Source organism: Pristis pectinata, chromosome 29 (assembly GCF_009764475.1).
Source record: "Pristis pectinata isolate sPriPec2 chromosome 29, sPriPec2.1.pri, whole genome shotgun sequence".
In the NCBI taxonomy this organism is placed as follows: Eukaryota; Metazoa; Chordata; class Chondrichthyes; order Rhinopristiformes; family Pristidae; genus Pristis; species Pristis pectinata.
Window position 1 is genome coordinate 11,827,572 of NC_067433.1, and position 22,263 is coordinate 11,849,834.

Genomic DNA, 22,263 nt, shown 5'->3' on the forward strand with positions numbered 1-22,263 from the left:
CATTGAGAGACCAGAGTTGTGTCGTCTGTGGATGTGACATCCATAACAACTGAACAGATAAATTACTACAATTCAGCAACCAAACATGTTAGAAGATATTTGGACAGGTACATGGACAGGAAAGGTTCAGTGGGATATGGGCCAAACACAGGCAAGTGGGATTAGCTCAGTTACGCAACTTAAAGTCAGAGAATAATACAGAACAGAAACAGGTCCTCTGGCCCATCACGTCCATGCCAACCAGGTGCCCACCTAAGCTAGTCCCAGCATGGTCGAGTTGGGCCAAAGGGCCTGTTTCCATGTTGTATAGCTCTATGACTCTGAACACGACATTTTCAGTTAGTCAGAGGTAGCCAGCATGGATTTGCAGAGGGACAACCCAACAAACCTGACCAAAATTGAACATTCGCCCAAAGAGTGGCAAATAACTTCCAAGCTCAGTCCTCTGTTACACCCTACTCCAACACTCTGTTCCCTCTCTATCCCCTGAATGTTTCCACCATACCATGCTGGAATAGTCAGGCTACATTGTGTGAAACACCAGATCATTTCTGGGGTTGCAAGAACCAAACCCAGCTACAAGCCATTAGGAATCGACTCAGTTATAATTAAGGACAAAGGGCTCCACTCGGTCTGCACGGCCACTCTTAAAGCCAATGCCTCAGTTACTTCTGGCTTTCCTCCTGTGTCCTTACATTTAATTAATCCATTAAGGAGATTGACCAAACAGGTCGATAAAAATAAAAGCTCCAAGTTTAACCCAGATGGATAAAATTAATGTCTCCGTTCTCGGTTAGAGCTCAACATGAAGTCATCTCAGGCAAATCACAATCCTGTACTAAGTGGGGCACAGGATACCTAATCCAGTGGCAGACGTAAACAACATAGAACAGTACAGCACAGGAAAAGGTCCTTCAGCCCACAATGTTGTGCTGAACCAATTACAATAATAATAAAATGCCCAACTAAACCTAATCCCTTCTGCTACACAATGTCCAAATCCTACCATTTCCCTCACATTCACATGCCCATCTAAGGGCTTCTTGAACTCCCCTATCATATTTGCCTCCATCATCACCCCAGGCAGCGCAGAGCAGACATCCACCACTCCGTGTAAAACAAACTTGCCCCGCACATTTCCTTTGAACTTTCCCCCTCTCACCTTAAAAGCACATCCTCTGGTATTAGACATTTCAATGCTGAGGAAAAGATATTGGCTGTCTACTCTATGTCTCTCCATCTTATAAACCTCTATCAGATCTCCCCTCAGCCTCTGCCACTCCAGAGAAAACAACCCAAGTTCATCCAACTTATCCTCATAGCACAAGCCCTCTAATCCAGGCAGCATCCTGGTAAACCTCTTCTACACCCTCTCCAAAGCCTCGATATCCTTCCTATAATGGGGTGACCAGAACTGAATGCAATACTCCAGATGTGGCCTAACTAAAGTTTTATAAATCTGCAGCATAACTTCCTGACTCTTGAACTCAATGCCTCAACTAATGAAGGCAAGCATGCCATACGCCTTCTTTATCACCCTATCAACCTGCGTTACCACTTTCATGGAGCTATGAACTTGGACCCCAAGATCCCTCTGCTCATCAACACTGTTAAAGGTCTTGCCATTAACAGTGTACTCTCTCTTTATATTTGGTCTCCCAAGGTGCAACACCTTGCGATTTGGCCGGGTGAACTCCTGCTGCCATTTCCCCGCCAATATCTGCAACTGATCTATATCCCGCTGTATCCTTTGCCAGTCTTCCACACCACCCACAACACCACCCATCTTGATATCATCTGCAAATTTACTAACCCACCCATGTACATTTTCATCCAGGTCATGTATATACATCAAACAGTATGGATCCTGAGGACAGCAACTAGTCACAGACCTCAAGTTAGAGCAAGTCCTATCAACCACTACCCTGTCTTCTATGGCAGAGCCATTTCTGAATACAAACAGCCATTTCGCTGTGGATCCCATGCATCTTAATCTTCTGATGAGCCTCCCATGAGGGACCGTGTCAAACGCCTTACTAAAATCCATGTGGACAACATCCACAGCTCTACCTTCATCAACCACCCTCATCACCTCGTCAAAAAACTCAATCGTTAGTAAGGGCACGCCTTGCCCTGCACAAAGCTACGCTGACTGTCCCTAGTTAGGCTATGGTTTTCCAAATGCTCATAAATCCTATCCCTCAGAATCCTCTCCCAGTAACTTCCCTACCACTGACATGAGACTCACCGATCTATAGTTACTAGGATTATCCTGTTTGAATATGGAACAACATTAGCTACTCGCCAGTCCCCCGGGACCTCGCCTGTGGCTAGAGAGGACACGAAGATATTGGTCAAGGCCCCAGCAATCTCATCTCTTGCCTCTCTCAATAATCTGGTTTATATCCCATCAGAACCCTGGGGACTTAGCCACTTTAATGCTCATTAAGAGACCCAACACTACCTCCTCCTTTATCTCAAAGCATATTAGCACACTCCACACTGACCTCCCTACCCTCCACGTCCTTCTCCTTGGTAAATATTGATGCAAAGTACTCATAAGGACCTCACCCACATCCTCTGCTTCCAAGCACATGTTTCCCTCCTTTATCCTTGAGTGGTCCTACCCTCTCCCTGGTTATCCTCTTGCTCCTGACACATGTATAGAATTGCCTTGGGATTCTCTTTAATCCTACTTGCCAAGGACTTTTCATGGCCCCTCCTAGCTTTCCTAATTCCCTTCTTGAGTTCTTTTCTGGCTTCTTTATAATCCTCAAGAGCTGTTTGATCCCGGCTTCCTAAGCTTTACATACTTTTCCTTTTTCTTCTTAACTAAATTCACCACCTCTCTCTCGACATCCAAGGTTCTCTTACCCTGCCATCTTTGTCCTTCCTTCTTACACTGGAACATCCCTGTCCTGTACTCTGCAGATGGTCTTTAAACACCCTCCACGTCAGATGTGGACTTGCCCAAAAACAGCTGTTCCCAATTAATTCTCCTTAGCGCCTGCCTAATGCTCCCGAAATCTCCCCAAATTCCCTTACAACACAGGAGGAGGCCACTCCAGTCCAGGTCTTTGTGCTTTCTTCCCCCGCAACCTATTGTTTCCACGTTCCCAAAAAACTCCCCCCAGATTCTACCACTCACCTACACACTAGGAGGACCTTTGGCCAATTAATCTACCAACCTGCTCGTCTTTGGGAGCCCTCGGAGGAAACCCACGCAGTCACAGGGAGAACGCACAAACTCCGCAAACAGACAGCATCCGAGGTCGGGATTGAACCAGGTCTCTGGCACTGAGACAGGGGCTCTACCAGCTGAACCACTGTGCAGTCTCAGAGTACGTTTAAAGGCAGGTGTAGAAAATGCCCCCATCTCATCTATGTGCTTCAGTTGAGACACAACAGACTGCAGATGCTGGAAATCTGGAGCAACGCACAAAGGGACTGGAGGAATTCAGCAGGTCAGGCAGCAGCTATGGAGGGAAATGGACAGTTGACGTTTCAGATCGAGACCTTTCGTCTGGGATCTGTGCGCTTCACTTGTTAACTAGCTGGAACTTCACGCTGCACCCAATCTTAAACTGGCTACAACAGAAAAGAGGCCCCACGTGTTGTTCAGGAGACTATCTGTACCCAACCTTTCTTTGGCCTTTATCTCCATTATTTTGTTTTTATTTTAAAATCGATTTTAACCCATCAAAAGCCTAAAATTAAATTATCCATCTTGTTCAGCCTCTTCAGTTCACACCTGTCCCCCAGTGAGTATCACGTGTTCCCTCTCCAAGAACACCGAATAGTAAAATTATTGAAATAGGGGCAGGTGATCAGCTCAGACAGATCCCTCAATGGTCCGTTACATGGGCCTGTCAATGGCCATCTAGGCGAGGTCCAGAGGCAGACCAACAAGATGGTTCCCCTGACCAAGTCACCCCTCTCCACATGAAGCGCCCAAACTTCAGAATGGTGGGGCTGAAGTGTAACGAGGAGCAGCCCCTACAGGTACTCAGACCAGCACCGCAACCTCTCACGTGTGCATGAAGCACAGCCTCATCCAGGCCACAGAAATAGCAGGTGACCCAGGAATCCATGAACCAGCTTACAAATTGCTCTACCTGGGAGTGTGTGTTGCAGCAGCAGAAAGGAGATTTATTCTGGATCTAACCTGTCATACTGGGAATTGGCGGATTCTGGGACGAGTTCCACTAGCAGAGTACGACTTCACACTCCGGATAACTCAAGGATATCTGGGAGTATAATGCACGGCGAGTTCCCAATTTATGCTGCAGGGCTGGTGGTGTGGTGTGCGCTCAGCTGGTGATTCCCCACCTCAGGGAAGACAGCAATGTGGCACCTTCACCGTGAAGCTCCAGTGCGATGGCCAGAGCCACACAATACACAGCAAGATCCAAGCCCCCGAAGCTTGTGCATTCTCGCCCTTCCCACCTGAGCCAATCCCTGCCTGTACCTCCTCTGCCTTACCCAACCCACTCCCATTTAATACACAGAATTGCTCCAACATCACAGCTACATCCATCCAAATGCCTTTAACAGGTTGATGGAGGTATCTGCCTCCTCTGGCAGGGGTTCCAGCTCAGGGGGAATACTGCACCCGCATCTCTCCACAGCAGGCATCAAACCCACCAAGCAGCCAACATCCGACGGCTGTGCGGAGAAGGGAGTCAAATGCGCTCTGTGCAATGCTACACCGCGCAGATGGGCTGCAGTGTTATTTACATGACGACGTGGCAGGGAGCTGGACCCAAACAGCACCTCCTGCAGGAACCTCAGCTCTGTAACTGAAGGAAAAACACCTTGGAAACCAAAGCCATACAGTAAAACTCCATTAACCCATCACACGGGACTTTGCAGGTGCCAAACCAACAGATTTTCCGCACTCTCTTCTATTAATACTCTTAACCAGTTTTAATTTAATTTTTCTTTCAAAAAAAATTGTTACACAATAGAATATCTTCCGGTAAGTTTTAAGAGAGCACAGGAACTGAGGCCACAGCGAGAAGACGGGGAGCCCGGCACATGTCACCCTGGCAAGCCAGATGCCAAACTATCAAGGCTTTCCGAATTGTTGGCTAGCAGATCTTGGGAGTTTTATTGTACGAAGCTTCTTGTGAAAGAACCGTGGGAGAAGCCATATCAATGGACATCACATCACGTCACTACGCTAGCTTGGATGACTCATCAACTTAGCATGGTCTGAGAATCTAAAGTGGGGTTCTTCATGGATCACAACAGCTGACACCAAATGCCCCGGTTTACCTCCCCTAAAGAGCAAATGTTCATCACTGTCAACCCCAATCCATTAGTTTCTATCCATGTTTCCATTAGTAGGAGAATCCAGGATCCAAGGGCACAGCCTCAGAATAAAGGGACATCCCTTTAAAACTGAGAGAAGAACTTCTTCAGCCAGAGGGTGGTGAATCTGTGGAATTCATTGCCACAGAGGGCTGTGGAGGTCAAGTCGTAGGGTGCACTTAAAGTAGAGGTTGATAGGTTCTTGAATGATAAGGGGGTTAAGGAAGGAGGTGGGAGAATGGGGTTAAAATAAAAATCAACCATGATTGAATGGCAGAGCAGATAGATGGGCTGAATGGCCTAATTCTGCTCTTACGTCTTATGGTCTTAATCCTGAGACCACGACTGAATTTGAGACCCCCACTCACTTGTAAATGCACATTTCTCCGGATCTAACCTCCATGAACAGGAATTAGATCCCAGCCTGTGATTCATCCCCATGCCTAACTCTCTCTACAGAAACCATTCAAATGCTTTGACTAGATTCATCTGACTTAATCTTGCCTTTGACATTTATTGTACATTGACTGAATTATAACCCTTTGCATAATCACTTGGACAGTTTCAATATTCACCCTGTTCACTGCCAGCAGAACCCATTTTGTAACTGACCGAAACAATTACAGCACCTACAGACTGATAAGACTTTTATTTAATTTCTTGCGAGTTCAATTATGCTCTCCAACCCACTCACCCAGACATTTCAGCCAACCGTTGCAAGATCAGGCAGAACATTAGCCGGGGCAGAGAGCCGGGATGACTAAAGGAGTTCGTGACACACGAGGAGGCCTATCCATTTGACGTTCAGCTGCTCAGAAGTGGTTAATGCAGCTGCTGCACACATCTGTGCGAGCCTGAAGTGGCATGAAGGAAAACAGCACAAGAGAGAAAAAAAAAACTGGGGAATGAGGAAGGGTCTCAGAGTGAGCTCCTGCATAAATCCCGGTGTGTGAACACAAGCCACTCACTTGCTGATTGCTTGCAGACATCATCACAGTGGCCTTTTGTTTTGTTTATATCCTTGCATTGTACCGTTACTGGATGACATGGCGGCCTTATAAAATTTTAAGTTACTCACAAGCACAGGACGAAGCCACTCAGTCCATCATGTTCATGCTAGCCGATAAAGAACTACGCCACCGAATCCTAAAGTTCAGCCCATGGATCCGTACATTAAAGCACTTCAAGTGCTTGTCCAGGTACTGTTTAAACGTGACGGCCCAACCACAAACGACGAGTTTCAGACCCCTACCACATTTGGGTGAAAACAGTCTTTTCCTCCCTACTCCCCTCTGATCCTACAAATCCTTGTTAAATCTCTTCTGCCTGAACTTGGTCCATATCCCTCCATATTCAGGCATCTACCCAAAAGCCTCTGAAACATCACTTTTGTACCTGCTTCCACCTTTACCTCCGGTAGCACATTCCAGTCACCGTCCACCCTGTGTAAAGAAACTTACCCCACACATCCCCTTTAAACTTGTCCCTTTTCACCTTAAATGTACATCCCTAGGAAAAAAAGACTGTCTACCTCTCGTAATCTTCTAAACTTCTATCAGGTCTCCCCTCAGCCTCTGACGCTCCGGAGAAAACAACCCAAGTTTGCCAGCTGCTCCTTATAGTACATACCCTTTGATCCAGGCGATATTCTGATAAACCACTTCTGTACCCTGGAACGCACTGCCGGCAGAGGTTGTGGGGCAGATACATTAGAGACACGTAACACGAATGACAGAAAAATAGGGGGCTCTGTGGGAGGGAAGGGTTAGCTAGATCTTAGAGCAGGATAAAATGTCGGCACAACATTGTGGGCCAAAGTGCCTGTACTGTGCTGTAGTGTTCTATGTTCTAAAGCCTCCACATTCATCCTGTAATGGGGTGAGCAGAATTTCATACAATACTCCAAGTGCAGCCTAACCAAAGTTTTATACGGCTGCAACATTATTTCCTTACTCTTATACTCAATGCCCTAACCTATGAAGGCAAGCATGCCACATGCCTTCTACGTGTGCTACTGGTCTCTCCGATGAGAAAAATCAATCCCTGCCATCAACTCCATCCAGACCTCTCAATTTCACACATCTGGGGTGAGGGGATTTGGTTGATTGGGAGGTTACAGATAAAATTAGTGAGGGAACAGGGTTGCTCTGTGAGCCAGCAGAGACTTGATGAGCCAAAAGGCCTCCTCTTATGTCATAAGGAAGCATGGAAATCTATCATTCTGGCCCAGGGCTGCACACCTTGTAGCCACAGAGCTGCATGACTAAAAAGGTTCTTTAATGAGACAATCCACACTGTGAAATTATCTGGCAGCAAAATCCAAATTGGTCTCATGTTCCAGATAGCCTCAGGGAGTTGAGTCAGCTCTCTACTGATGAAAAGCTCTCAAGATGCTGACCCAGAATCCAGAGTTCTTGGAAGAGAGTAAGTTCTAGCCTTTGTGTGAGAAAAAGAAGCTTTTGATTTTACTGCCGAAAACTTCCATGGAACTCAGCTCGCCTCCCTTGTTCCGAATTCGTCACCAGAGGAAGCAGCTCTTTTTGCATCATCTTCACTGAATTCCCATCATTTCAAGGAAGGATTAGAATCCAAACTCAAGGGAATAAAACAGGCTTATGCAAGCCAATTTACAAGTGCCAGAACTGTTGCGTAGCATCTAGGCAGCATTCCCTGCAGCAACAATTTCACTTGCCATCTTTATACATATCTAGAGGAAGAATAACGATCTGAACTAACACTGGTGATGGATCACAGAGGAGGGAAGGAAAATGCAACCATTAACAGAGAGGGGAGAAATGCACGTGGGGAAGAGAGGGGAAAACGGCAATGCTATTAATTGATCTTTTGAAAGGGAAAAAAAATAGCACAGAGTTGCACTTCCTGTAGTTACAGGGCTGTGCCACTAAAACGATCCTTTAATGAGACAATCCACACTGTGTAATTGCCTTGGCACTGAAACCTAGGATGGTCTCACACTCCACATAGCTTCAGGGAGTCGAGCCAGTTCTTGCTAATGCAACACCCGAGGATTTGAGAGTGAAGAATTTAGTCATGCTGACGCCCTGTTAAACACTGCGCAACTATTTTCTACGTCGAGCCTGACAGGCAGTTGTAAGGGACTCATTAGGCAGAATACACATCTCTTGAGGCACAGAAAAGGTCTGTCAGATGGTGTCACTCCTGGCAAAGACACTGGCTGCCGCCTGCAATGAGTGTGTCTACACCAACCCCAGGAGCCTCCATAATCAGGCCTTATCATGAGCTGCCCCGAGCTCCCAAATGCAGCATTAGTGACAGAATCCAGGAAACATGGAGTGCGGCACAATCGGCCTCCATGGGGGGAGCACTCACCCTTCTAAATCAGAAGGCAAGGGATTCGAGTCTTCGCCGAGCACAAAAATCTACACTGGCGCTCCAGTGCACTGCCAACAGAGTGCTGCACAGCCAGGCATTGAGGAGTTACAGCAAAGCCACAGGCGAACACAGAGCACTGCAGAACAGCATTCTGAAGAGCAGCAAGGGAGGTATCCCTCAATCAGCATCACCAAAACTACTTAACCAGCCGTGACCACATCGGTGCCTGTGGGATCTTGCTGGATCAAAATTAAGTGCAGCGTTTCTAGAATAGTAACATCAAAAAAAGCACAGAATTGGCTTTGAGACACAAAAATATTCTGCAGATGCTGGAATATGGTATTGGTATATTGTTGTAACTTGTACCGAAGTGCAGTGAAAAGCTTGTCTTATAAGCTGATCGTACAGGTCAATTCATTACACAGTGCAGTTACATTGAGTTAGTACAAAGTGCATTGATATAGTACAGGTAAAAACAGTAACAGTACAGAGTAAAGTGTCACAGCTACAGAGAAAGTGCAGTGCAATAAGGTGCAAGGTCACAACAAGTGACGTGAGGTCATAGTCCATCTCATTGTGTAAGGGAACCGTTCAATAGTCTTATCACAGTGGGGTAGAAGCTGTCCTTAAATCTGGTGGTACGTGCCCTCAGGCTCCTGTATCTTCTACCCGATGGAAGAGGACAGAAGAGAGAATCTCCCAGGTGGGTGGGGTCTTTTATCATGCTGGCTGCTATACCAAGACAACGAGAGGTAAAGATAGAGTCCAAGGAGGGGAGGCTGGTGTCCGTGATGCGCTGGGCTGTGTCCACAACTCTCTGCAGCTTCTTGCTGTCTTGGGCAGAGCAGTTGCCGTACCAAGCCATGATACATCCAGATAGGATGCTTTCTATGGTGCATCGGTAAAAGTTGGTGAGAGTCAAAGGGGACAAACCCAATTTCTTCAGCCTCCTGAGGAAGTAGAGGCACTGGTGAGCTTTCTTGGCTGTGGTATCTAAGTGATTTGACCAGGACAGGCTTTTGGTGATGTTCACTCCCAGGAACTTGAAGCTCTCAACCCTCTCGACCTCAGCACCACTGACATAGACGGGTGCATGTACACTGCCCCCTTTCCTGAAGTCAATGACCAGCTCTTTTGTTGACATTGAGGGAAAGGTTGTTGTCATGACACCATTCCACTAAGCTCTCTATCTCCTTCCTGTACTCCGACTCATCACTGTTGGAGATACAGCCTACAACGGTGGTATCATCTGCAAACTTGTAGATGGAGTTCCAGCAGAATCTGGGCACACAGTCGTGAGTGTATAGGGAGTAGAGTAGAGGGCTGAGGACGCAGCCTTGTGGGGCACCAGTGTTGAGAATAATCATGCCGAAGGTATTGCTGCCTATCCTCACTGATTGCGGTCTGTTTGTTAGAAAGTCAAGGATACAGAGCAATACACAAAAAGTGCTGGAGGAACTCAGCAGGTCAGGCAGCATCCATGGAGGGAAATAAACAGTCAACGGCATTTCAGGCCAAGACCCTTCATCTGGTCTGGGAAGGAAGAGGGCAGAAGCCAGAATAAGGAGGTGAGGGGAGGGGGAGGAGCACACGCAGGCAGGTGAGAAGCGAGTTCAGGTGAGAGAGGGAAGGGAGGTGGGTGGGGGGAGAAGATGTGAAAGGTAGAAGAGGCAAAGGGCTGAAGGAGGAATCCAGTAGGAGAGGGCAGTGGACCATGGAATAAAGGATGGGGAGGGGAGGGAGAGGAGATGGGCAGGTCATCAGTGGTGATTGGTGGAGAACAGAGCCATAGGAATAAGAGAAGACAAAGCTGAAACTCTTTGGGACGCCCTGATGGGGAAAGTCTGACCAAACAACATTAACCCGAGGGGTCCTGATTATTTGGGTTGGGTTGCCTTTAAAAAAAATTATGCCCCATCTTGGTTTGCCTCAGGCTGTGTCGGTTCTTCTCAAAGAGATATTGTTTTTAAAAACAATGAATTCCATTTGATTTCATGATTGGATGAACAAGTGCAGGCTGTAGGCAGGACTGTAGTGTAGCTGTTAGCGTGACGCTATTACAGCGCCAGTGATCGGGGTTCAGTTCCTGCCGCTATCCATAAGGAGTTTGTACGTTCTCCCCGTATCTGCATGGGTTTCCTCCCACATTCCAAAGACATGCAGATTAGTAGGTTAGCATGGGTGCAATTGGGCAGCGCAGGCTCGTTAGGCCAGAAGGGCTAATTACCTTGCTGTATAAATAAAAGTTTAAAACAGGAAAGGGGCAGCGGCAGTAGTGAACCGTGAGGGAACACAGAGGGTGGGTGGTTGCCTCTTCTGGGTAAGCTGGAAGGGGGACCTAGCGGGGAGGGGAGCAAAGACCCCAAAGGCAATGCCCGCAGCAAAGCCTACTGAACACGGCCATACCGGTGGAGCCGCTAGCCAGTGTGGCAACCCCTACCTTGCGGCATGTGCATTGGGGTGGGGGTTGAGTATCAAAAGAAATGTGCTCCAGCCCAGGTGAGGTTTGGATTGGCCATAAGCAGACCTTGACAGAAAAGGGACGTCACGGGCACTATGGATATGCAAGGCTGGTGACACAGCTCAGTCCATCACAGAAACCAGCCTCCCCTCCATGAACTGTCTACACTTCACACTGCCTCAGGAAAGCAGCCAACATAATCAAAGACCCCTCCCACCCCAGTCATTCTCTCTTCTCCCCCCTCCCATTGGGTAGAAAGTACAAAAGCTAGAAAACACACACCACCAGGCTGAGAACAGCTTCTATCCCGCTGTTAGTGGGCTCTTGAACAGACCTCTTGTATGATAAAGCTGAACTCTTGACCTCGCCATCTACCTCATCGTGGTGCCCACACTGCACTTTCTCTGTAACTGTGACACTATATTCTGCATTCTGTTATTGCTTTTCACTTTGTACTACCTCAATGTACTTATGTTTTGAAATTATCTGTATGGATCACATGCAAAACAAAGTTTTTCCACTGTATCTCAGTACAGGTGACAATAATAAACCAATTCGATTCCGGCCAAGTGGGGAGCCCTACTATTCAACTCTCTGCTGCCAGCAAGCAGCGTCATGCCGGCCCCAGATGGAGAAAGGTAACAGGAGTTGCATGGACACAAAGGTGGGAGTTCATTAGTGGAGCTTGAGAGGTGTTATGTACAAGATAATTAGGTTGGGCCAAAAATGCAGAACAGCCCCCCAAAATGGTAACATTTTTTTGTCTACCAGCACTGCACTTTCTCTGTAACTAAAACACTATATTCTACATCCTATTTTCTTCTTACTACCTCGATGCAATTATGTACGGCATCATCGGTCTGGATTGCATTTATAGAACACTACAGCACAGTACAGGCCCTTCGACCCACAATGTTGTGCCAACATTTTATCCTGCTCTAAGATCTATGTAACCCTTCCCTCCTACATGGCCCCCCCATTTCTCTATCATTCATGTGTCTATCTATAATTTTTGCAAAAGAGTTCCATATCTCGGTACATATGACAATAATAACCAATACCAGCAAGTGATAAAGATCAAGAGATACAAGCTCTAGCAGCACTGGGATTTACATTTAGTAATTACATACATCAGGATCAAGAATGGGAAGCAAAAAACTTCCAGACTGTTGCCAAAGTCCATCTGAATAGTCAACATGTTTCAGGAAAGGAAATCCATACTAGGTTTGGCCCAGTCTTGACTTTAGCACCAATACAATGCGTTTTGACATTCAACTGCCCCTCAGGTATCTAAGAAAGCTACTGAGGTCTAGGCCAATAAAGAATGGAAAATAAATGTTGGCCTGTAAATAAAGTTCACACAGGAGGATAGGAAGAAAAAGTTTCTAGTTTTGAATCAAAGATGAAAGATGTTAGATATTCCTCTAGCCTAGGAGGAGTGCTGAAGCCAGCATCGTTACACAAGGCAGAACAAACAACAAACATTCAAAGAATCACCTGTAGGAGATCAGGAGTGACGTCAGCATCAACCAGGAGATCGGTTTTCCAACATCAGAAAGCTCTAGGCAGGAACGGCAGGATATAACCAATGATGCAGAAAGATAGAGTGCTTTGGAAAATGTTCCCCACTGCTTCTGCGTAGGTCGGGCTGTGCTGCTTACATAAGCACAGTGCCTGTGTCACGTTACTGGATGAGCTTCTATTACCACAGTGGGAAACTGAAACATAGCCACCGAGGGCCGTTTCTTCCATGCAACGATGAAACCAACAGGAGCATTTTCCCCCCTTTTGAGATACCAGCCCCACCATTGGACAGTCAGAGACATTTTCCCCCAGGGCGACAATGGCTAACACGAGGGGACATCATTTTAAAGTGATTGGAGGAAGGTATAAGGGGGATGTCAGGGGTAATCTTTTTTTTAAAAACACAGAGCGGTGGGTGTGTGGAATACACTACCTGCAGAGGTTGTGGGGGCAGATACATTAGGGACATTTAAGAGACTCTTAGATAGACACGTGAATGATAGAGAAATGGAGGGCTATGTGGGAGGGAAGGGTTAGATTGATCTTAGAGCAGGATAAAATGTCGGCATAACATTGTGGGCTGAAGGGCCTGTACTGTGCTGGAGTGTTCTATGTACTTCTCCCATTCTTACACATCAGTATCATCTTCACTTCCCGACACACGCACACCAGTTATTCAATCCTCCCTCCTTCCACCCATCTCCTCCCAGCTTCTGGCACCATTCCCACCCTCCCCTTCCCCCATCTGCCAATCAACCCCCAATCCTCAACCCCTGGATCCACCTGTCACCACCTAGCTCTTGCTCCACCCCTTCACTCCACTCTCAGTCCAGATGAAGGATCTCGACCCTCAGCTGTCCATTTCCCTCCATAGATGCTGCCTGACCCACTGAGTTCCTCCAGCTTTTTGTGTTGCTCCAGATTCCAGCATCTGCAATCTCGTGTCCCTGAAAGAATTCGACCATTTAGGTGAGGTTCACCCTCCCTACCCTAGTATGGCAGGTTTTATTTAACCTTCTCTCTCAAAGACCATTATTCTACCCACACTCACCCATCCTTTCCCTACCCCCAACTCCTAACATTCTCTCCCACTCTGTTCCTCACAACTGCTACCACAAAGGCACTTAAAAAATGCAAATAAACCAGTCATTTATTTACAAGCACATTAAAAAAGGGCAATTTGGTTGAATCAACAAATCCCAGTGACTCATTCTTGGAGTCTGCATAACAATGGCACAAACGTGCAGTTAAAAAAAGGGGGCTGGATTAGCTGGGAATCGTTTTTAAACATTACCATCTCTCTGAAAGTGCTACATCAAGCTCTTCAAACCACAGACAGTCACAACTGGAAAACAATAGGATAAATTCATAGAAAGAAAGACTGGCATTTGCAGTGTGATTATCGTGTCCTAGAGCACCACAGTTTGGAACTGTAGCCTCTGTTGTAATGCAGAAGTCTTGTACTTCCACGGCACATGTCATATCTGCCAAGTGTCCCTCAATGCTTTGCAGCTAGGGAAGTAATCCTTGAGTGTTGTTGCTCCTGTATGGCAGGAAATGTGGCACTAATCTATGAGAAATTTCGTCAGCAAACCCTAGATGCAATGATTATCTCTATCACAGATCAAGAAATGACTTACCATAACTCAAGAATCTCATGGAGGAACCTCAATTACCTCTGCCTTCCGAGGAAGGGAGGGACATTTCCTCTGGGCAGGCTCCCTTCTCTCTCTCTCTAGCTCAGAGGACAGCTGACTGCAATAGAACTCTTTAATCTTTCTGGATTGGACTGGACTTTAAACCAAAGCTTTGAAGAGGATGTGAAAGATCCCAGCGCGCTATGTCAAGGAAGAGCAGGGTGCGACATTCCCCCCCCGGTTTCCTGGACAATCATCATCAAAAAAAACACTGATGGTCACTGGCTCTGAATCACATGGCTGTCTCTGGGATCTTGAGCAACAAATAATCTGCTGGAGGAACTCACAAGAGATTCTGCAGGTGCTGGAAATCTGGAGCAACACGCACAAAATGCTGGAGGAACTCAGCAGGTCAGGCAGCATCTATAGAGGGAAATGAACTAAACGAAGGGTCTCGGCCCAAAACGGCAACTGTTCATTTCCCTCCACAGATGCTGCCCGACCCACTGTTTGACTATTCCTTTCTCCCCCCAGCAGATGCTGCCCGACCTGCTGAGTTCCTCCAGCATTTTGTGTGTGTTGCCAGAGGAACTCAGTGGGTCGAGCAGCATCTGTGGAAAAAAGGAATAGTCAAACAGCCTCTGTTCATGGGACCCTGCTGTGTGCAAGCTGGCTGCAGTCTTTCCCACGTTACAATAGTGACCCAAATTCAAAAGGAATTTCACTGCCTGTAACACACTTTGGAAACATGCTGAAAATGACCCAAGGGGCACAAAAGAAATTCAAGACTTTTATTTGTTTTCCAGTAATTGTGGTCAGGACAATCCACATTGAATTTATTCTAATGCAGACCCCAAACTAAACAAGCACCAAGATGAATGTTGGCTGAAAGGATACCACAACTGGCTTCAGTGGGCCTGGTACCAGAGGGCATACCAGTGTACATTAAGACAGTTTACCCCCAGTCCCTCTCCTGAACTGTGCAGATCCTAAGAAAAAGACCATAGTGATAATGCTCAATATCCAAGTTCACTCACAAACACTTGGGTCAGTAGGAGGGGTCTGTCACTGGTGACAGCTAACAATATTCCAGCTAACTCCAATATATTCAGCGAGGAGGTAAAGGTTGTAGAGAGAAAGAATGAAAGAATGGCTTCAATCAGAAATGACTGAGGAACGAGGTCCCCATTTCCATCACAGAAGTGGCCCCACTAACCAAGAAAGAGAAACAGAAGTGTATGATTTTCCACGTCGCAAACTACCCTTCTGATCTAACACACATACAAAACACTGGACGAACTCAGCAGGTCAGGCAACATCTATGGAGGGAAATGAACAGTCGATGTTTCGGGCCAAGACCCTTCATCAGGACAGAAAGGGAGATTACTAAAAAGATTACCAAAAGCAGAAGATTAGATCAGGAGGAATTACCCTAATCTCCTCCATCTCAGCAATACAATGGTGCAGTGAGTAGAGCTACCGTCCAGCAGATCCAGCAACGCGGGTTCAGTCCCAACTTCCGCTGCTGTCCGTGTGGAGTTTGTATATTCTCCGTGACCACATGGGTTTCCCACAGGTGCTCCAGTTTCGTCCCACATCCCCAAGACGTTGGGGTTGGTAGATTAATTGGACACTAAACTACACCTGGGGTGTGGATGGGTGGTAAAATCTGAGGTGCAGTGGCAGTGATGGAATCATTGGGAGAACAAAGTGTATATGGGTGTTTATTGATCAGCAAGTACACAATAGGCCAAAAGCTAAAAGACTGTGATGATTCTACAAACTTTCTAAGCTCTCTGCATATCTAATTATTGCCTGCTGCTTATCATCAAAATTTAATCACTCCTCCATTGAGCCATATCTTCTCCTTCCAAGTCTTCAGCCCTAGAAGTTCCCCCCAACCTCTTAACTCCTGGTTCCCACACTAAAACCAGCAGCAAGCCATACGATATCAAGTCAGATGACGAAAAGATTCGACAAAGGCCTCAGTGCTCAAGAAGCAAATGATCATCATACAAGTCAGCAGCCTCAGCTCCAGTAACAGGGCACTGGGCACTGCTACAACTGGACAACATTGCCTCCAGGGAAAACCTTGTAACACTGCCGAGAGGGTGTTAGTGGAAAACAATTCTCAGGGCAGCTGGCAGTACCATTCCGAGCTATGAGCAGCGTAAACTGCATACCAAATCCAGATTCACACAGGAACTTTCCTCAGCCAATTAATACCTCTCTTTGTTGCCAAGCCAGAACATCAGGCAAGCTCTCCCATCAACCTTTCAATTGGTCAAATGAAGGAATTGATCCAAACCAAGGAACCAGAACCTGGCAGCACAGTGGCACAGCTGCTGCCCGAAAGCCCCCGTGATCAGAGTTCAATCCCAACTTCCGGTGTTCTTTCCCTGTGACCAAGTGGGTCTACTCCAGGTGTTCTAGTTTTCACCCACATCCAAAAGATGGTGGGATAATTGGCTGCTGTAAATTGGGGCCAATGTGTAGGTGAGTGATAGAATCTCGGGGGATGGGGGGAGTTTATGGAAAGGTGGAGCAAATAAAAAGCAGGATTGGTGTAAATGGGCGCACAATGGCCGGCACCGACTTGGTGGGCCGAAGGGCCTGCTTCTATCATGCATGACTCTATGATGACCATGAGCTGGCACTGGGCATGGAAAGCACTCAAGATGATGCCCTCAGAAGAAAAATTGCAGCTACTGCAGCATTTACTGTGCCCATCGGCACCCTGTGCCTAATTGAGTGCCAAAGTGTGGATCAACACTTGCCATCCCAGTCAAGGCCTCATCAGTCACGGTTGCTGGGGAGTCTTGCCATTCACCATGGAACATCCTATTACCTGGCTCTTATTGCCCAGATGAGGAAGGAGGGCATTATTATTGCCAAATAGCATCGACCACCAGTGGATTCGTACAGGATCAGAAGGCACTACTGGGGGTTGGGGGGGGGGGGGGGGGGGGGGGGGGGGGGAGGGGGAGACACCTTGAATTGGGAACCACTATTTGAGGAGGACATGTAGCCTCAAAAGCCCTGACTTCAGGAATGTGAACACCGTGAAGGAGACCAAATTTGGAACTGGATTAACTGGGAAAAGGTTTTCCACAATCCAAAGGGGTAACTTCAACGGAGCTTCAAATGGAAATGGATTCCAAGCATAACACCCATCAATTTGTAACCCAACTCCAAGATTCATATTGTGCAAAATCTAATCTTGTATTGCAAGCAGGAATAGGTCACCATGACTGGATCTGAATTATTGTTGCTTGGGGCACTCAAAGAGGCAGCTTAACTCTGTATCCAATCAATGGTAATGTAGAGGCAGACCATCTCTGTAACCCCATTTTGTCTTTCACCTGCAATTAGTCAATAGGGCAGCTGAAGGAGCTTCATTCTGGAGGCATCACTACTATATCTGACCTAGGAATGTTAGATGGCTGAGCAAAGGAGCTTTATTCTGACCTCAATACACTTTATGGCCTGGTTAATTGGATACTGCTTTGAACCCAGAGTGACGCAGTGAATGCTTAATGTTAGCAGTGGGTGATACAAATAGTAAGAGAGTGCTCCATGACCCAACACTTCCACTAGGGCAACAATTAAAATTTAAACTCACTTGCCCCTTAGATGCCCCCTACATGAACACAGATGGTGTTGCTGTTAACTGGGCACTGGGGCAAGTAGTAATTGAGAGTCAGGCGGCTCTGGATTTAATCCCACTGGAGAAACTTGAGCACTAAAAAATTCTGGCATCTACCCTCTTCCTTTCCAGGCCTGATGAAGGGTTTCAACCCATCGACTGTTTACTTCCCTCCATAGATGCTGCCTGACCCGCTGAGTTCCTCCAGCATTTTGTGTGTGTTGCTCCAGATTCCAGTATCCGCAGAATCTCATGTCTCCTTCGTTAGATAAATTTTTGTTTAAAAGAAATGTTGATTTAGGCATAAATATTGGGCAAAGCTGGCAGGAAGAATAGCCAGATTCTTCTTGAAGGAAATAGTCCCCAAGGGAGTCACATCCGTGAGGGAATTGACTCCAACCCATTGATAACCAATGCAATTCCAATTTTCCTTCTGACATGGGAGGCCATTTGGCCCATCTCTGCCAGTTCACAGAACAATCCCATTCCCTGCTAATGTTCCCTATATCCTATTCTCCCCACACAATAGACCAGAACATAAAAATCTACAGTGCTGGGGAACTTCTACACTGTTGGATGAGACATTAAACTGGGCACCAACTCACCTCCAACGTGGATGTGAACACCCTCAGGCCAATATTTACACCCAAATCAACATTTCTTTAAAAAAAAAGACCTGACAATTACAATGCAGCTACTCGTGGGAGCTTGCTGTGCACAATTCAGCTGCCACATTTCCTACATTACAAGTAACTACACTTGAAAAAAGTACCTCAATGCCTTTAAAGCACTTTGGGAAACACCGAAAGGCAGTACCATATACACAAACCAGTTCTTCCCCCCCCCCCAAAAAAAAAGTAGATAGGCTTGATGGGCCAAGTGGCCTCTTTCTGTGCAAAACTGAGGTGACTGTTATTCCCGAGCAGTGAAACTGCCCCTTTAAATTAAATTACGTCATACACAGTTTGAAACAAAATAGGCAGAGAGAAGTTACACATCCCAGCACTAAATAACAACCTTAAAAGCCCTTCTCATTTAGAAAGCAGATTTTTTATTTGAGACAGGGGGATTCCACAAACAAAAAAAATCCAACGTGGAAATAACAAAAAATCTGCTGCCCTGTGACTGCCTGCGTCTCCCAGCCTGGAGAGATTCACAAATACTATGCAGATCAGACAAAAGGTGTTACGCACAGCATTCAGGTGCAGGAATGGATTCAGCTGCTGACAGACTCCCTACCCCTCATTCCACACTGCTAATCCTTCCGACTGTGGAAATAAATTGGTATTGGTTTATGAATAAATCCTATTTTTGCAAGCAGTGCACGGTTGCAAACCCTCCATTAACTGCAGAGTGCCTCTCTCTCTCCATATCCGAATGCTCCCTCGATTAAATCTTTTCGATCCACCCCACCCCTCCTAAACATCTGCACGCTCTTTGTATTTTTGCACTGAGAAAGCTGCACGCAACGGGGGTGTTTTAAAGCCAATTTCTCTTTGCAAGCGGAGGGAAACACCCCCAGAAGATACCGAATTACAGGAACCCGTTGACCCCGCAACTGCAACAACAACAACGAGAGAAAATGCAATTTAAAACCAGAGAAACGCATCGGATGCCAGGATCACCGACAAGATGCTTATTTTCTTAACAATTGTAAACAAGATTTAAACTTGAGAGAGAGAGAGACAATATCCAAGTACCTTGGTATTTTCTCCTAGGATGGGGCGGTTTTAGTCAATCAATTATTGAATTAACTGGTCTCGCCCGTTGCTCGACTGCTTTCATTGTCTCGAAGCAAATGAAGGGACCGGCCAGAATTCACTTTAATTCAATCGAATCAATTCACGATTGATAGAGGAGGAGAAAACGAAGCAGTCTGAAAACACACTGAATATATCTGAATCTCATCGCAACAGTAAAACAAAAAAAAGACGCTTTCTTTCCAGAAAGCTAAACAGAATAATCCGGAATGTGGATACAACGCTCTACACAATTGGACATTTAAATGCTACTTACTCTGGTCTGGCGACTGCTCCTTTCCAGAGTCCGGCTACGATTTCTGTCTTTATTGTGAAACTTCCATGCGCAGATGTTAATGGGAGTCCGGCTGGAAAACAGTGAGAGGGAGGAGAGGAAGGAAATTATATATAGAGCCTGTCAGATTCGCATTGAAAATGACCAGATGGTTAAGGCTCTATCGTGAAAGCTTGCAAGGAGTCTGGAGTCTTCTTCTTCTTCTTCCTCTCTCTCTCTCTCTCTCTCTCTCTCTGTGCAGATCCCTCTCCCAGGGACTAATGTACAGCACAGACCGAACCCTGCTCGGGGAAAAGCCGTCTACCCTTCGCCTTTCCTTCCACACGCGGTTCCAGCGCCCGCTCTCCTTATTGTAACTTCTCTGATACCCGCGCAGCCTCTAATCTAACCCAGAGATTGCCCGCCCAGTCAACGACACCGTGCAATCCGAGGGAGAGTAGTAACACACACACACACACACAGGCGTCAGTGAACGCAGGCAAAGATCGCACTCCAACTGAATAAACACTAATTTGCAGACAAATGTTGCAACGCTGGATTAAAGTGGAAAAATCGCCCAGATTCGTCCTGAAAACAAAAAGCAGGACAAATCCAGCCCAGCTAGACATCCCCCCAGTTCAGAGGAAGGGTCCCTGACCCGAGACATTAACTGCTTTCTCTTCCCTTGACTGGCTGAGTTCTTAACGAATTTTCCGCCTTTCTTTCACATATCATCGACAAAGTTGGGGAAGATATTAACAGTGCGATTAAATGGCACTTCGCAGTAACTGGCTCACCGTTACTCAGTTCGGATTTCAACAGGGCTAGTTGATTCCACACCCTATCACAGACTCGGTCCAAAGAGCTCTCTTCCTGGGATGCGGGTGGATTGACTGCCCTTAAAATCAAGAGAGTGGTATCAAGGTGCCCTGGAGGAAACAAATCAATGAACGTCAAGGGAAAAACACTTCAATGGCTGGTCAAGTCAAGTCGACTTTATGCACAAGTACGGTGAGGTACAGGTACAATGAAACGCTCGCAGCAGCATCACAGGCACTTACTGCAGTCAACACACAAAACATAAATTATACAAGACAGTGAAGAGGGAAAAAACGACGGCAAAACAAGACATAGGTTGGAGTAACATATTAGAGACAGCAAGATGGTTGTGGTTGTTGGATGTCAATGATCCCAGCCAATCACTGCAGGAGGCACAGGTATCTTCAGCTGCTTCATCAATGACCTTCTTCCATCATGTCAGAAGTCAGATGTTCACTGATGATCGTTCAAACTAACGTGGAACTGCTCAGCAAACGACGTACTCCATGCTTGACACAGCGAGACCTAGATACCGTGTATCCTGGGCTGCTAAGTGGCAAATAACACACAAGGGCTGGACCATGCCCATCACCAACATGAGAATCTAACCCACCTGCCTCTGATATTCAATGATATAATAATCATTGTTCCCCCCACCATCATCAACATCCTGGGACATCACCTTTCACCAGTAATTCAATTGGTCCAGTTGCATAAATAAGTTGGGTGCAAGAACATCTCAGAGTTAGGTATTCTGCAATGTGGTCATTGTGTCTTGTATCTCCAAATCCTTTCTACCATCTACTAGTCACAGTTTGAGGTACAGACCGTCCCTCATTACGAACGCCTGGCTTATGGACACCACTACATATGAATGAGCTGCCATAATGTTATTACATTCAGAAGTCTGATGTACATACATATGTTCATTCCTGCGAACATAGAACATTACAGCACAGTACAGGCCCTTCGGCCCACGATGTTGATCGGACATTTTATCCTGCTCTAATATCTATCTAACCCTCCAGTCCCACATAGCTTCCCCATTTCTCTATCATTCATGTGGCTATCCAAGAGTCTCTTAAATGTCCCTAATGTATCTGCCCCCACAACCTCTGACGGCAGTGTGTTCCATGCACCCACCACTCTCTGGGCAAAAAACTTACCCCTTATATCTTCCTTCAATCACCTTAAAATTATGCCCCCTCATGTTAGCCATATTCGCCCTGGGAAAAAGTCTCTGACTGTCCACTCGATCTATGCCTCTTATCATCTTGTACACCTCCATCAAGTCACGTCTCAGCCTCCTTCTCTCCAAAGAGAAAAGCCCGAGCTCACTCAACCTATCCTCATAAGACAACAGCAGAACTAGTTTATTCCCTCTCTCTACTTTTAGTAATTGTTCTTTCTTATCAGTGTAATGTGCTTTTGATGCTATTCATTACAGTCCTGTGGAGGTGTGGTTACCACAGTGATTTTTGTGTGTTTTCTGATTT

At 46.3% G+C, this 22,263-nt stretch overlaps 1 protein-coding gene across 2 annotated transcripts in view; it reads right to left on the minus strand.

Moving 5' to 3' along the window:
• Positions 1–20,811, minus strand: part of sema4c (sema domain, immunoglobulin domain (Ig), transmembrane domain (TM) and short cytoplasmic domain, (semaphorin) 4C) — a 113,587-nt gene extending 92,776 nt beyond the window's left edge. Inside the window, exons 1-2 of one of the 2 annotated variants that reach the window (XM_052041150.1) lie at positions 20,746–20,811; positions 19,952–20,042 (exon numbers count right to left, since the gene is read on the minus strand). The gene's annotated coding sequence lies outside the window, so the exon portion shown is untranslated. Of the gene's footprint in view, positions 1–19,951; positions 20,356–20,745 lie in introns of those variants that run through there. The other variant, XM_052041151.1, reaches the window with a different exon arrangement.
• Between the last annotated feature and the right edge of the window lie 1,452 nt (positions 20,812–22,263).